Source organism: Macaca fascicularis, chromosome 1, assembly GCF_037993035.2.
Source record: "Macaca fascicularis isolate 582-1 chromosome 1, T2T-MFA8v1.1".
Lineage (NCBI taxonomy): Eukaryota > Metazoa > Chordata > Mammalia > Primates > Cercopithecidae > Macaca > Macaca fascicularis.
In genome coordinates, this window is record NC_088375.1 from 116,790,852 (window position 1) to 116,801,924 (window position 11,073).

General features: G+C 44.5%; 1 long non-coding RNA gene across 1 annotated transcript; it reads left to right on the plus strand.

Annotated features, from left to right (window-relative positions):
- Nucleotides 1-66: 66 nt before the first annotated feature.
- LOC135971508 (uncharacterized) lies at nucleotides 67-9,684 on the plus strand. Its single transcript, XR_010587768.1, has 3 exons — nucleotides 67-191; nucleotides 900-1,049; nucleotides 9,523-9,684. It is a non-coding gene; the product is annotated as an uncharacterized lncRNA (long non-coding RNA).
- The last annotated feature ends 1,389 nt before the right edge of the window (nucleotides 9,685-11,073 follow it).

Consider the following 11,073-nt stretch of genomic DNA (forward strand, 5'->3'; position numbering starts at 1 on the left):
AGCGGCTGGAAGGGGCGGGGTGCACAGGGAGGCAGCACTGAGCAAGCGCAACAGAGGGGGTGCGTCGACAACCACTTAACTTCGGAGTTAGTGGGACACCTTTCTTTTTGCTTAGTACGCTTTTCTGCCATTCCTGCCGCATAACTCTCTCTCCCCCAAGCTTTTCCCATGTCCATCCAGTTCTCTCGCAGGCCAGTTTTTCTTCCGCCTCTCTGGGGATTTTTGCGTTGGTTCTCCCTGCCCCCAGGAGTGAGGCGGCTAACGCCCACACCTACCTCGGGTGTGTGTTTGCGAGGTCGGAAAAAACTTAATGGTTTCTGGGCCCTGGGCACCTTTCAGATTCCCCAAGCAAACTGGCTGGAGGTGAAGGCGTGGTCTTCGGGGAGAGAACGCCGGTGGCTCTCTGGCCCCGGGGACCACCTGTGTGCAGTTAGTGGGACGAAGGGCCTCGGGGAGTCCATCGCCAATGTCGACAGCCGCAGCCGCTTCGGCCCCACTCGGAATGCCACAGCACTTGGTCCAGTGTGTTACATAACATGCAGGCAGGGCTTGGACACCATCCATTCATTCCATAGCTAGTGGTTTACAGCCCAGGTTCTGAATTCAGACTAATCTGACTTGAGATCTCCATTCACTACTTAAACTTTCTGTAAGGCTTTAGGCAAGTAACTTAACTAACCCTCCAAAAACCTGCATCTCCAATCTGTAGGACAAGACTAAGAATGGGACAGCTTTGTAGAGTTATATAAGTATTAAGAAAATACTTGGGAAACAATTAGTGCAGTGGCTAGTGCCTGTTAGAAAGTGTGTGGCAAATGCTGTATGTATCAGATAGTAGCCAATGTTGGACAGTGTTATTTATCAATAGACATTATTGTCTTGTATTGATCCTCTACTAGGTGCTGGGGAAAAAGATTCCTTCCCAGATACAGTATTTACATCTCCTCCGCCCTCCTCTCCCATCCCTGCCTGAAATAAGTGTGGTCCTCCTGTCTGTGTCAGACTTTGAAGAGTTCTCAAATACGTCTTTCCCAGTGAGGGAGAGGTGAGTGAGTATCCAGGAACTTAATGGGATAGGACATCAATATGAGTGCTTACAGGGAAAGTCAGTGATTCTATTGCTAGACACGAAATCAAGACATACGATCTAATTTTTTGTTTTCCTTTTTTTTTTTTTAAGGTATAACATTCAGTAAAGTGCACAAATCTAAAGTGTCCAGAATGATAATTTTTTACATATGCATACACCCATGTAACTGCCACCCACATCAAGATGTGGAACCTTTCCAGCTCATTCCTGCCCCTTCCCATTCAGTATCCCACAAGGGTTACCACTATTTTAACCTCTGTCACCATAGATTAGTTTTACCAATATTTGAACTTGATATGGATGAAATACATAACACGTACAATTTTATCTCTGGCTTCTGTTGCTCAACAGTGTGTCTACGAGATTCATCCATACTGTTGTGTGTAACAATGGTCCATTCTTTTTCACTACTGTGTATTACTTCATTATATAAATATTCAACGATTTGTGTACTCATCCTACTGTTGGTGGACATTTGAGTTGCTTCGTGTTTCTGCCTTTCATGAAGCTGCTGCAAGCATTGTTACACATGTCTTTTGGTGGACATAGCATTCATTTATGTTGGGTATATATATACCTAGGATTGGATTCCTGGTTCATAGAGTGTTCACATATTAAACTTTAAATACACTGCCAAATATAACAATTTATGTTCCAACCAGTGACATGAGATTTCCGTTGTTTCACATCTTTGCCAGTATTGTTATTTTCAGTCTTTTTAATTTAGAAACTGGGGGAGGATGTGTATTTCACTGTGATTTACAATTGCATTTTTTTTTTTTGATGATCCAGGATGTTGAGCAATTTTTCAGATGCTTATTGTTCATTTCAATACCCTTTTAATAAAGTGTCTGTTCAAGTCTTTTGCCCGTTTGTGGGGAGTTATTTGTCCTAATGTCTATGAGTTCTTTACATATTCTGAATATGAGCCCTTTGCCCAATAGGTGTATAACAAATATCTTTTCCCAATCGGTGTTGACTTTTAGTTATTTTAATGTTATATTTTGATGAACAGAAGCACTTAATTTTAAAGACATCTGAAATATTAATCTTATCTCTTATGATTAGTGTTTGGTATGTCCTGTTTAAAATAATCCTAAGCCCCTAAAAATAATCTTCTTTGTTTTCTTCTGAGAACTTCATTGTTTTAACTTTCACTATCTGTAAGGCCTTGGGCACGTAACTCAACCATCCTTCCATGAACTTCCAACCACAATAAAGTTAATGCAAATTATTACATTGGCCTTCGGACCATTTCTACTCTTTCAGGACAAAACTAGGAACCTAACACAGTTCGCCTCAAGGTAGAACACAGGACAAAAATTCTTAACCTAACGTTTGACCCAGCATGGTTTAGTTCTGCCTTTTCCTGGGTGAAATTTTGTTCAACTTCCTGAACAAAATTATTCTGTGGTAGGTAAGAGGTGAGAGCTAAGAGCCAGAAAAGAAACTCATTATATATGAGTTCTCAAATATATATACATGTATATATGTATTTTTTTTCCTTGGGCCTCTTTTTATCCCTGATGCATTAATGGACTTTTCTATAATTTTGTTTCAGGGTTTTGTTTTGTTTTTTTTAATACACTGTGTTCTTTCTGCCTCATAAAACTGGCATCCTGGAGCTGGAAGGAGTCTTAGAAAGTGGCCAAGTTCTGCCCATTGGACATGGAACCACATATTGAAACTCTTCTTCCTGGATTATTGGTGCCTCCTTCTTGCCAAATTCCAGCCCCTGCTGAGCACATCCAATCAGAATGGTTTAAAGACCTTTTTTGCATTCTGAGTGATTCACTGGCTTCACTGATTTATACCTAGGGAAACCGAGGGACAAAACAGTCTTTAAAATGCAAGCGTACCTCACTTGTAGTGATGATCCTGAAACAGTTTTCTGTCTCAATAGATTCTGATTTTAAATACTTCAGAAAAGCAAAGAAATTCTATCATAGTCCTACTGTAAGTCAAGAAAGACCTTTTGTATAGTGTCTAGTTATCTCCTGATCTATCAGTTTCTTTGAGCTATTTCTTAAGTCTTGAGTTTTTTTGTAATAAAAACATTACAAATGTTTATTCAAATGCGCTCATCTAAATATTTTATCTTTCTTGAAATGATTCTTACGTGAAGTTCTTATCCACATTTAACATACGTGTAGAGAAGTACACCGCTCATAAGAGCACAGCTCAATGAATTTTCGCAAATGGAATGAACCTGTGTTGCTAGCATACAGATCAAGAAACAAAGGAACATCAAAGCATTTGTGGACATATTTTAAAACCGTCACAGTGGCACTGTGTACATCCTAGTGAGTTTCTGGTGGGGCAAAGACATGACTTGGCTTTTCAGTTCCCACCTACAACTCTCACCAGTAAATCTCTCTCTCCTCTCTGGCTCCTGCAGTCCGATATTTTTCTCGGGTGTTGCAGAAGGACAAGTGGGTTTGGAATAAAATGGTGTAAGTTTTATTTGGACAGATTCCAGAAGTAGTGGAGCCTAGAGCTGGTCATATTTGGTGGGACAGGAAGAGAGGAAGGGGCTGCATCTTCAGGCATGGCTGTAGCAGCAGGCTGAAGCAGAGCATGGCAGCAGAGGCACTGCCACCAGAGCAGCATGAAGGGGTAAGGTAGGGATCCAGAAGGGGAATGGGAGTGATGGTGGCAGTGCCAGGGAAAAGATGATGCCAAATATAAACAGTGCTGACTTTATCCCTCCAATCTAGATGTCTCTAGACTCCTTTCCTGCCCACCCCACTAGCAGTATGTCCCTGGAGAAAGGATGTAGACTTGAATGAGACAGCGGGCAAACCTTTTTTCAGGCAAGGTGAAACCTTAGACAAATCGCTTAACATCTCTGAGTCTGAGCTTCTTAATCCAAAAATGGAAATGATAACAGCAGTTAGCCTACCTGCTTCGTGGTGTCTGGTTGCCAACCTTGTACCCCTTTCTCATTTCACTGTCAGGACACCTTGGGAGGCAAGTCGGATGAGAGCAGAAAAGGGGAGATTCTGAATACCTTGCTGTGGCTACCATCACTTCTAGGGCCCCAGATTTCTTATCTAAGGATTCACATTTTTTCAAATCTCCCTTCTGGGAAAAGGGATTTCATAAAAATGCAAATTGTGAATTGATTATTTCATTATATCTCATGACCAGCCACTGGGTCCACTCTGAACCTGCCTTATATTTAGGCCCAGGATGTCTTTCCCACCATCCTGCCAGAATGCCTGAAGCTCCCAGCCGTGGAGTCCATTCCTGTTGGGGAAGAGATTCTGGTCATTCCCACATAGCTTGCCAGAGGAAGAGTACAGCCGACTGCCAGGGATGACAATCTCCCCTAACATGTGTCATTCTCAGTGTTCATACGCTGGTCTTCCAGTCTTTGTATCAGTCTTGATTCTTAGTTGTCAGCACTCAAAAATGACTCTGGCCGATTTAAGCAAAATGGAATTTAGTTCCAAGATATTGGTGAGCCCACAGAATTAGCAGAATAGCTGGAGAACTTGGCCAATTGACTCTGCCACCAGAAACAAGGTCGAAAACTCATACTGTGGCACTGGCCCAGGAAAACACCATGAAGGACATAGGCAGCCTTGCCACTCCTGTCTCTGGAAACTGGATGTAATTGTCTCTGCCACCACACTGTCACCTGTAGATAGTGGGAGTCTCTGTGAACCTGTGTCCCTGCTTCTTCCCATCACTGGTTTCTGATTCGAACCCAGAGTGGGTGGGATTCTCTCAAATCAGCAAAGCCCAGATGGTATGGCCAAGCCCTGGCTTGGCGGCAAAGAAGGCTGGTAAACAGATCATCTGATATTTTGAGCTTTAACTCTGGGAAGTAGACTTTGCCTCTTAAAGGTAGAGGATTCTCTAAATAGAGGAAGGAGGTTCAGATGCTGGATGGCCAGAATACGCACATCTCCCTTCCAGCCTTCCGCCACAATCTCTTGTGAGCATTGCCTAAACAAATTGGCATTCTTTATTCCAGCTAGCTGTGGGACACAGATGCAGACAGGATTCCAAAGCCTCTGCATCTGAGGGCCAGAAAAATGGACTCTTGGGAAGCTCCTAGGAGGGACACCATCCAGCTGACCTTGCCCTGCCAATACTTTCTGCTCTTGGCCAGGTGACACTTTTCCTCTTCAGAATTCCTAGAATAGGCACTCAGCGAATATCTGATGGAAAAAAAAAAAAAAAAAAAGAGGACTTGGGTAACCACCCCTCCCTCAGGTCCTGGCTCTGTGTGATATGGTTCACTTCACTGCTGTGGGCTTCAGTTTCCCCATCTGTTTAAAAAAAAAAAAAAAAAAAAAAAAAAAAACCAGCTTGACTAGCCTGCAGTGCCTTCAACTCCAGCAGTGAGCATCAAGGAGCTAAAGGGTGTGGGGCTGTGCCGCCCACGGTGCTTCATGGGGTTGGCTGCACATAATGACAGTGTCCCAGAGCTGGCGCTTGTGTAACAGGCGGATTTACCGAGAGGGGACGACTGTTTGCTCAGCAGCCGAGAAGTCTATAATTAGACTGTCACAACATCAGCAAAAGTACAGGATCAATGTAATCAGAGAAGAAATGGAAAAGAACACGGCATCAGTAAAAGCCTCCAGTGGTTCCCCGTGGTTTCCGGAGCACTAATCACCCAGGCGAGGTTCAATGTCCTGCTTGTGGGTTTCCTCCTGGGTGACGACCAGGTTGGTTTAGGCCTGCTCTGCCTGCCCCTCTCAGCAGCCTGGTGCTCCCCCTCCTCTCTCCCTTCTCCACTCCCTGTGCGCACTGAGTCTTAGCGATGAGGGGCCAAAAGATACAGGACTTGCACCCCAAACTCTGTGGCCCAAGCACCTCTATTCCTCATGATGTGCGTGGTGGGAGGAGAGGGGAGGGAGGAGAACCAGTCACTTTAAAATGCAGATTCCAGGGCCCCATCTCAGCCCTATTGAATCAGAACCGATGGTGGAAGAGCCCTCGTATCTGCATTCTCAGATGATTCTATGCATGCTAAAGCTTGGACACTGCCAGGCTAAGCCACCCTCCTGCTGGTGATAGACTCTCCCTCTTGCATCTATTCTGTACCTGGTGTAGTTACAGCACAGTCAGGCTGCAGTGAGATTCAGGGCAATCCAGGTTAAAGGGCCTTCCCAAAGTCAGGGAATGATAATGGGCTGCTTATTTCCTTTCTAATCACATTAAGAATTCAGAGGTGCCAACACGCTCCTCTCACTAATCCTCATGGCCTCTGAGCCAGGGGTAGTGTCTAGTGTCATTAGTTTCTTTCCACCAAAGTAGATCTGGGCTCAGATCTGTCCCCAAAGGATTGGATCGGAGGGCTTCTAGTCTCCCCTGAGCCTGATCCTCATGGAAACTATTTTTTAAATCTGTAAACTTTTACTTTATTTCTTAAAAAATTTTTACATAAATGATATGTAAAATTACATTACAGAAAAATCAGAAAATTCAGAGAAGCAAAAGGAAGAGATAAATCATGACTAACCCCACAGCAACTGTTCTATTAATGTGTTGGTGTTCATCCATCCACACGTGAGTGTGTGTGCACACTCACACTCAGACTCACACATTCTATTCCTGTCTCAGTCAGGGCCTCTGAGGAAACGAAGGGCAAATACTGGAACCGGGGATTGAGGAGAGCTAGTGAGGGCCAGGTTAAGGGAAAACTTAAGGCATGGGCGGCCCCATAGGATTGGCAACCAGTGGGGAACCATTTCCACTTAGGCCTAATGGGATGAGAGGGGAGAAGTTACCAGAACCTGGGAAGACTCACTGCGGCTCCGAGGAGCTGCCGCCTTTGGTTGAAGATTGTGATCACCCTTAATCTGCTCCCAGCAGGGAGGGAGCCAGAGGAGAAACACCTGAACTCTTCTTGCCCTCTGCCTGTGTGTGCCTCCCACTGGGACAACCCAATCAGGAGTCAGCCTCTGGAGACCCAGCAGAGTTAGAACGTTGTCTAGACAGGGTGTGGATAGCCAAATGGAGACGGTTTCAGTGCACTTCTTAAGTGTGTTTATGAGTTTCCAATACAGTAAACAATAATGGAAAAACTTAGATTTTAAAAACTCTTTGTATTCTCAGTAATTGTTAAGCGTACAAAGGGGTCTCAGCCATCCCATTACTGGGGATATACCCAAAGGATTATAAATCATGCTGCTATAAAGACACATGCACATGTATGTTTATTGTAGCACTATTCACAATAGCAAGGACTTGGAACCAACCCAAATGTCCATCAGTGACAGACTGGATTAAGAAAATGTGGCACATATACACCATGGAATACTATGCAGCCACAAAAAAGGATGAGTTCATGTCCTATAGGGACATGGATGCAGCTGGAAACCGTCATTCTCAGCAAACTATCGCAAGAACAGAAAACCAAACACCGCATGTTCTCACTCATAGGTGGGAATTGAACAATGAGATCACCTGGACACAGGAAGAAGAACATCACACACCAGGGCCTGTCGAGGGAGGGGGAAGAGGGGAGGGATAGCATTAGGAGGAATACCTAATGTAAATGACGAGTTAATGGGTGCAGCACACCAACATGGCACATATGTAACAAACCTGCACGTTGTGCACATGTACCCTAGAACTTAAAGTATAATAATAAATAAATAAATAAATAAAAATTAAAAAAAAAAAAAAAAAGAGTAAAAAGGGGTCTGAAGACCAAAATGTTTGAGAACCATTGCACTACTCTTTTCCTGTGGGGGTTCAGAGCAGGAGGATCCTATTAGATTATGGGATCAAACTGATTATCACTAGTTCCCTTTCCTAAATCATAGATGAATACAAAGCAGATTCTACATTAGAAAACTACAGAGTCTGCAGGAACATGGAGAAGTCATCAGGCCCTTTTTTCCTGGCTTTGGGGAGGGTGACTCCAAGTGGACTGTGGGCTTCCCTTCCCCTGGCTGCCTCGTGGGCTTGCTGGTGGCCAGGATGGCCCTGCCAGTCTTGTCCAAGACCTCTGGGCCAAGTCCACATCAGGTCAGGGTTGGAAATCTCCCAAGGGAATTGAGAGTATCTCCTTTGCCTGTTTAAAGACCACAACAGTATATATTTAAAAAAAAAAAAAAAACACAACAGTAATATTTATCCTCTCATTTGCGATGCAGACTGAAGTTTATGGTTTTGCATTTTTCAGTAGAAGAGTAAAATTTTGATTATTTGTCAAGAATTATAAACATGCTTGTAATACGCTCTGGTTTTTTCAGTCTATGAAATGACGAGTTAAATAATAGCAATTGATTTTTATTAGTACATATTGGGAATTGTAACAAATGAATTTTAGACACTCTTAGGGAAAGGCTGGATACTAGGTAGGGTATAAAATAATTGGTGTTCCTTACTTAAGAGGGAAAAATAGGAAAATGTATGTCATGGGCACTCTAGGCTGGTGCCGAGCATCCATTTTGCCTTCCCTAACTGGGGAGCCAGGCTGCTTGAGTGGAATTGACATCCCCAGCCTCAAGGCTGGGTCCTCGCTGGCCTAAGCCCATCGGTGTAATTCCATCCCCTCGCCCTGTGATCGTTCAAGGATGAGCAGGTATCTCATGCCTGCATTCAGTGGTTGGACAAAGAGAAGCAGAGAGCATTCATCTTGTCTGGGCAGGATGCTGGAAGGGCTGTGTTGTTTTCCTGCCCTGAGAAAAGCCAGGAAATGATGAATTCTACACACTGGCAAGGGCAGAACGAAAAACTCAAGGACAACCAAGCCAGGAGACCATACTGCCCCCAGACTCTCATCTTCCAGAAGCCCACGGCTCAGCTCTTTATAAGTGTTTAAGCCAATTTAATTATATTTTCTGATGCTTAGCAACCAAGAGTGTCTGATATAATTAAATATATTTTCCAATTCAAATACAATCAGGGAAAAAGTGGGACTGTGATGTTGACCCAAAAAAAACTATCAAATCTGACCAGTTCAGGACAACCCTGATTTTACATCATCCACACTGAAGCTGACCTCCCAAATGATGCCTTCTTTGACTTAAAGTTCCCCTACTTGGCCGGGCGCGGTGGCTCAAGCCTGTAATCCCAGCACTTTGGGAGGCCGAGACGGGCGGATCACGAGGTTAGGAGATCGAGACCATCCTGGCTAATACGGTGAAACCCCGTCTCTACTAAAAAAAAAATACAAAAAACTAGCCGGGCGAGGTGGCAGGCGCCTGTAGTCCCAGCTACTCGGGAGGCTGAGGCAGGAGGATGGCGTAAACCCGGGAGGCGGAGCTTGCAGTGAGCTGAGATCCGGCCACTGCACTCCAGCCTGGGTGACAAAGCGAGACTCTGTCTCAACAACAACAACAACAACAAAAAAAAAAGTTCCCCTACTTGACCTTCCATGTAGGCATTTCCTGTAACGATTTTGTTTTTCTTTCTAAATAAACCCTCCCTCCCTGTTTTACTGTGTGGTGATCAAGCAACAGAAACTTTAGCCTGCACGATCAATGTTTCTCAAGTGACGAAGAAAATGGAACCTAGATGGGCAGCCCCACATGCATCGTGATGGGCATTCAAGCCGACACATGTTCCAGGTCCTAGAACACAGTAACTTCCCATCTCAACACAATAAAATGGTGATGTGAGAATACCTGTCTCATGCGGATGTTCTGAGGATGAAGTGGGCTAATTCGCAAACAGGAAGTTTTCAAAAAATGTCAGCTATATTATTCAGGAGGCTTCCCTCTCTGGGACTGAGATTCTTCTCCTGAAAAAGGAGGGAATGTTCCAGAAAATCTTCAGGGCCCCTACCAGCCTGACATGCAGCTCTTGGCAGAGAACGGAGCTGAGGCGGGAGCTTCTTCAGAGACCCTCTCATTGAGGAGCAAGGGACCCTGACCAGCCATTGCCCACTATTCACCATGTGAGGCCACAGGGACTATCTGCTAGGCAGCCCCCATGCCCCTCAGGGAAGACACTGATGTTAGTTTTGTTTTTGTTTTGTTTTCAGTGTAGAAATTGTAGTCGAGAAACACAGGGCAAGTCCACCGTGATCATCACATACATAGGATATCAAGAGCAGGGCTGAGCACGCAGTCTAAGACACTGTGTCGTCCTCTGGGGCTCAGGCTCCTCATCCATACAATAGGGTCACCCTGCCTGTCACTTGGAGTGACCATGAGAATTACATAAGATAACCTGTGTGACCTGTGAAAGTGTGTCCCATCACAGCGCCTGGTGCATATCTGTTTTCCTTCCTCTTTTTGGAACCTGAGGCCACCAGCTACCACTGCAATGAGGAACAGAGTTGGACAGAGCTCTACCTTAGGTTGCAACAGAATAGGCTCTTACAGCTGGCTTCAGATAATGAATTTTTTGAAAGTTGCTGGGCTAATGAGGAGACAGGAGTCTCACAGGGACCCCGGACAAAGGTGAGGGAAAGCTGAGTCTACAGGACTGAATCTGGGGACTCAAATGTGTCCTGGCAAATCTGGGAACCCATTTTTCTCATGGCCCTCTCAGCAGCATATTAATGATTTCTGATTATTAATAAGACCTGACTACTTTCTTTTCTAGAGTCTTCTTCCACCACAAATTTTCAACTCCTTTGGTATCCTTTTGTTTTTTTTTTTTTTTTAAAGACAGGGTCTCACTCTGTTGGCCAGGATGGAGTGCAATGGCATGATTACATCTCACTGCAGCCTTGACCTCCCAGGTTCAAGCGGTCCTCTCACCTCAACCTCCTGAGTAGCTGAGACTACAGGTGTGTACCACCATACCTGGCTCATTTCTTTTTATTTTTTTGTAGAGATGGGGGGTCTCGCTATGTTACCAGGGCTGATCTTGAACTCCCGGGCTCAAGCAATCCCCTGGTCTTGGCCTCCTAAAGTACTGGGATTGCAGACATGACCACCACACTCGGCCTCCTTTGCTATCTAAAATTCAAACTCCCAGAGAGAATCCAACAGGGGAAGCTGGTACCAGCAATTTTATTTGGGAATGAAGTTTGTTTCTGGCAGCTTCTAGTCCCTCATCCA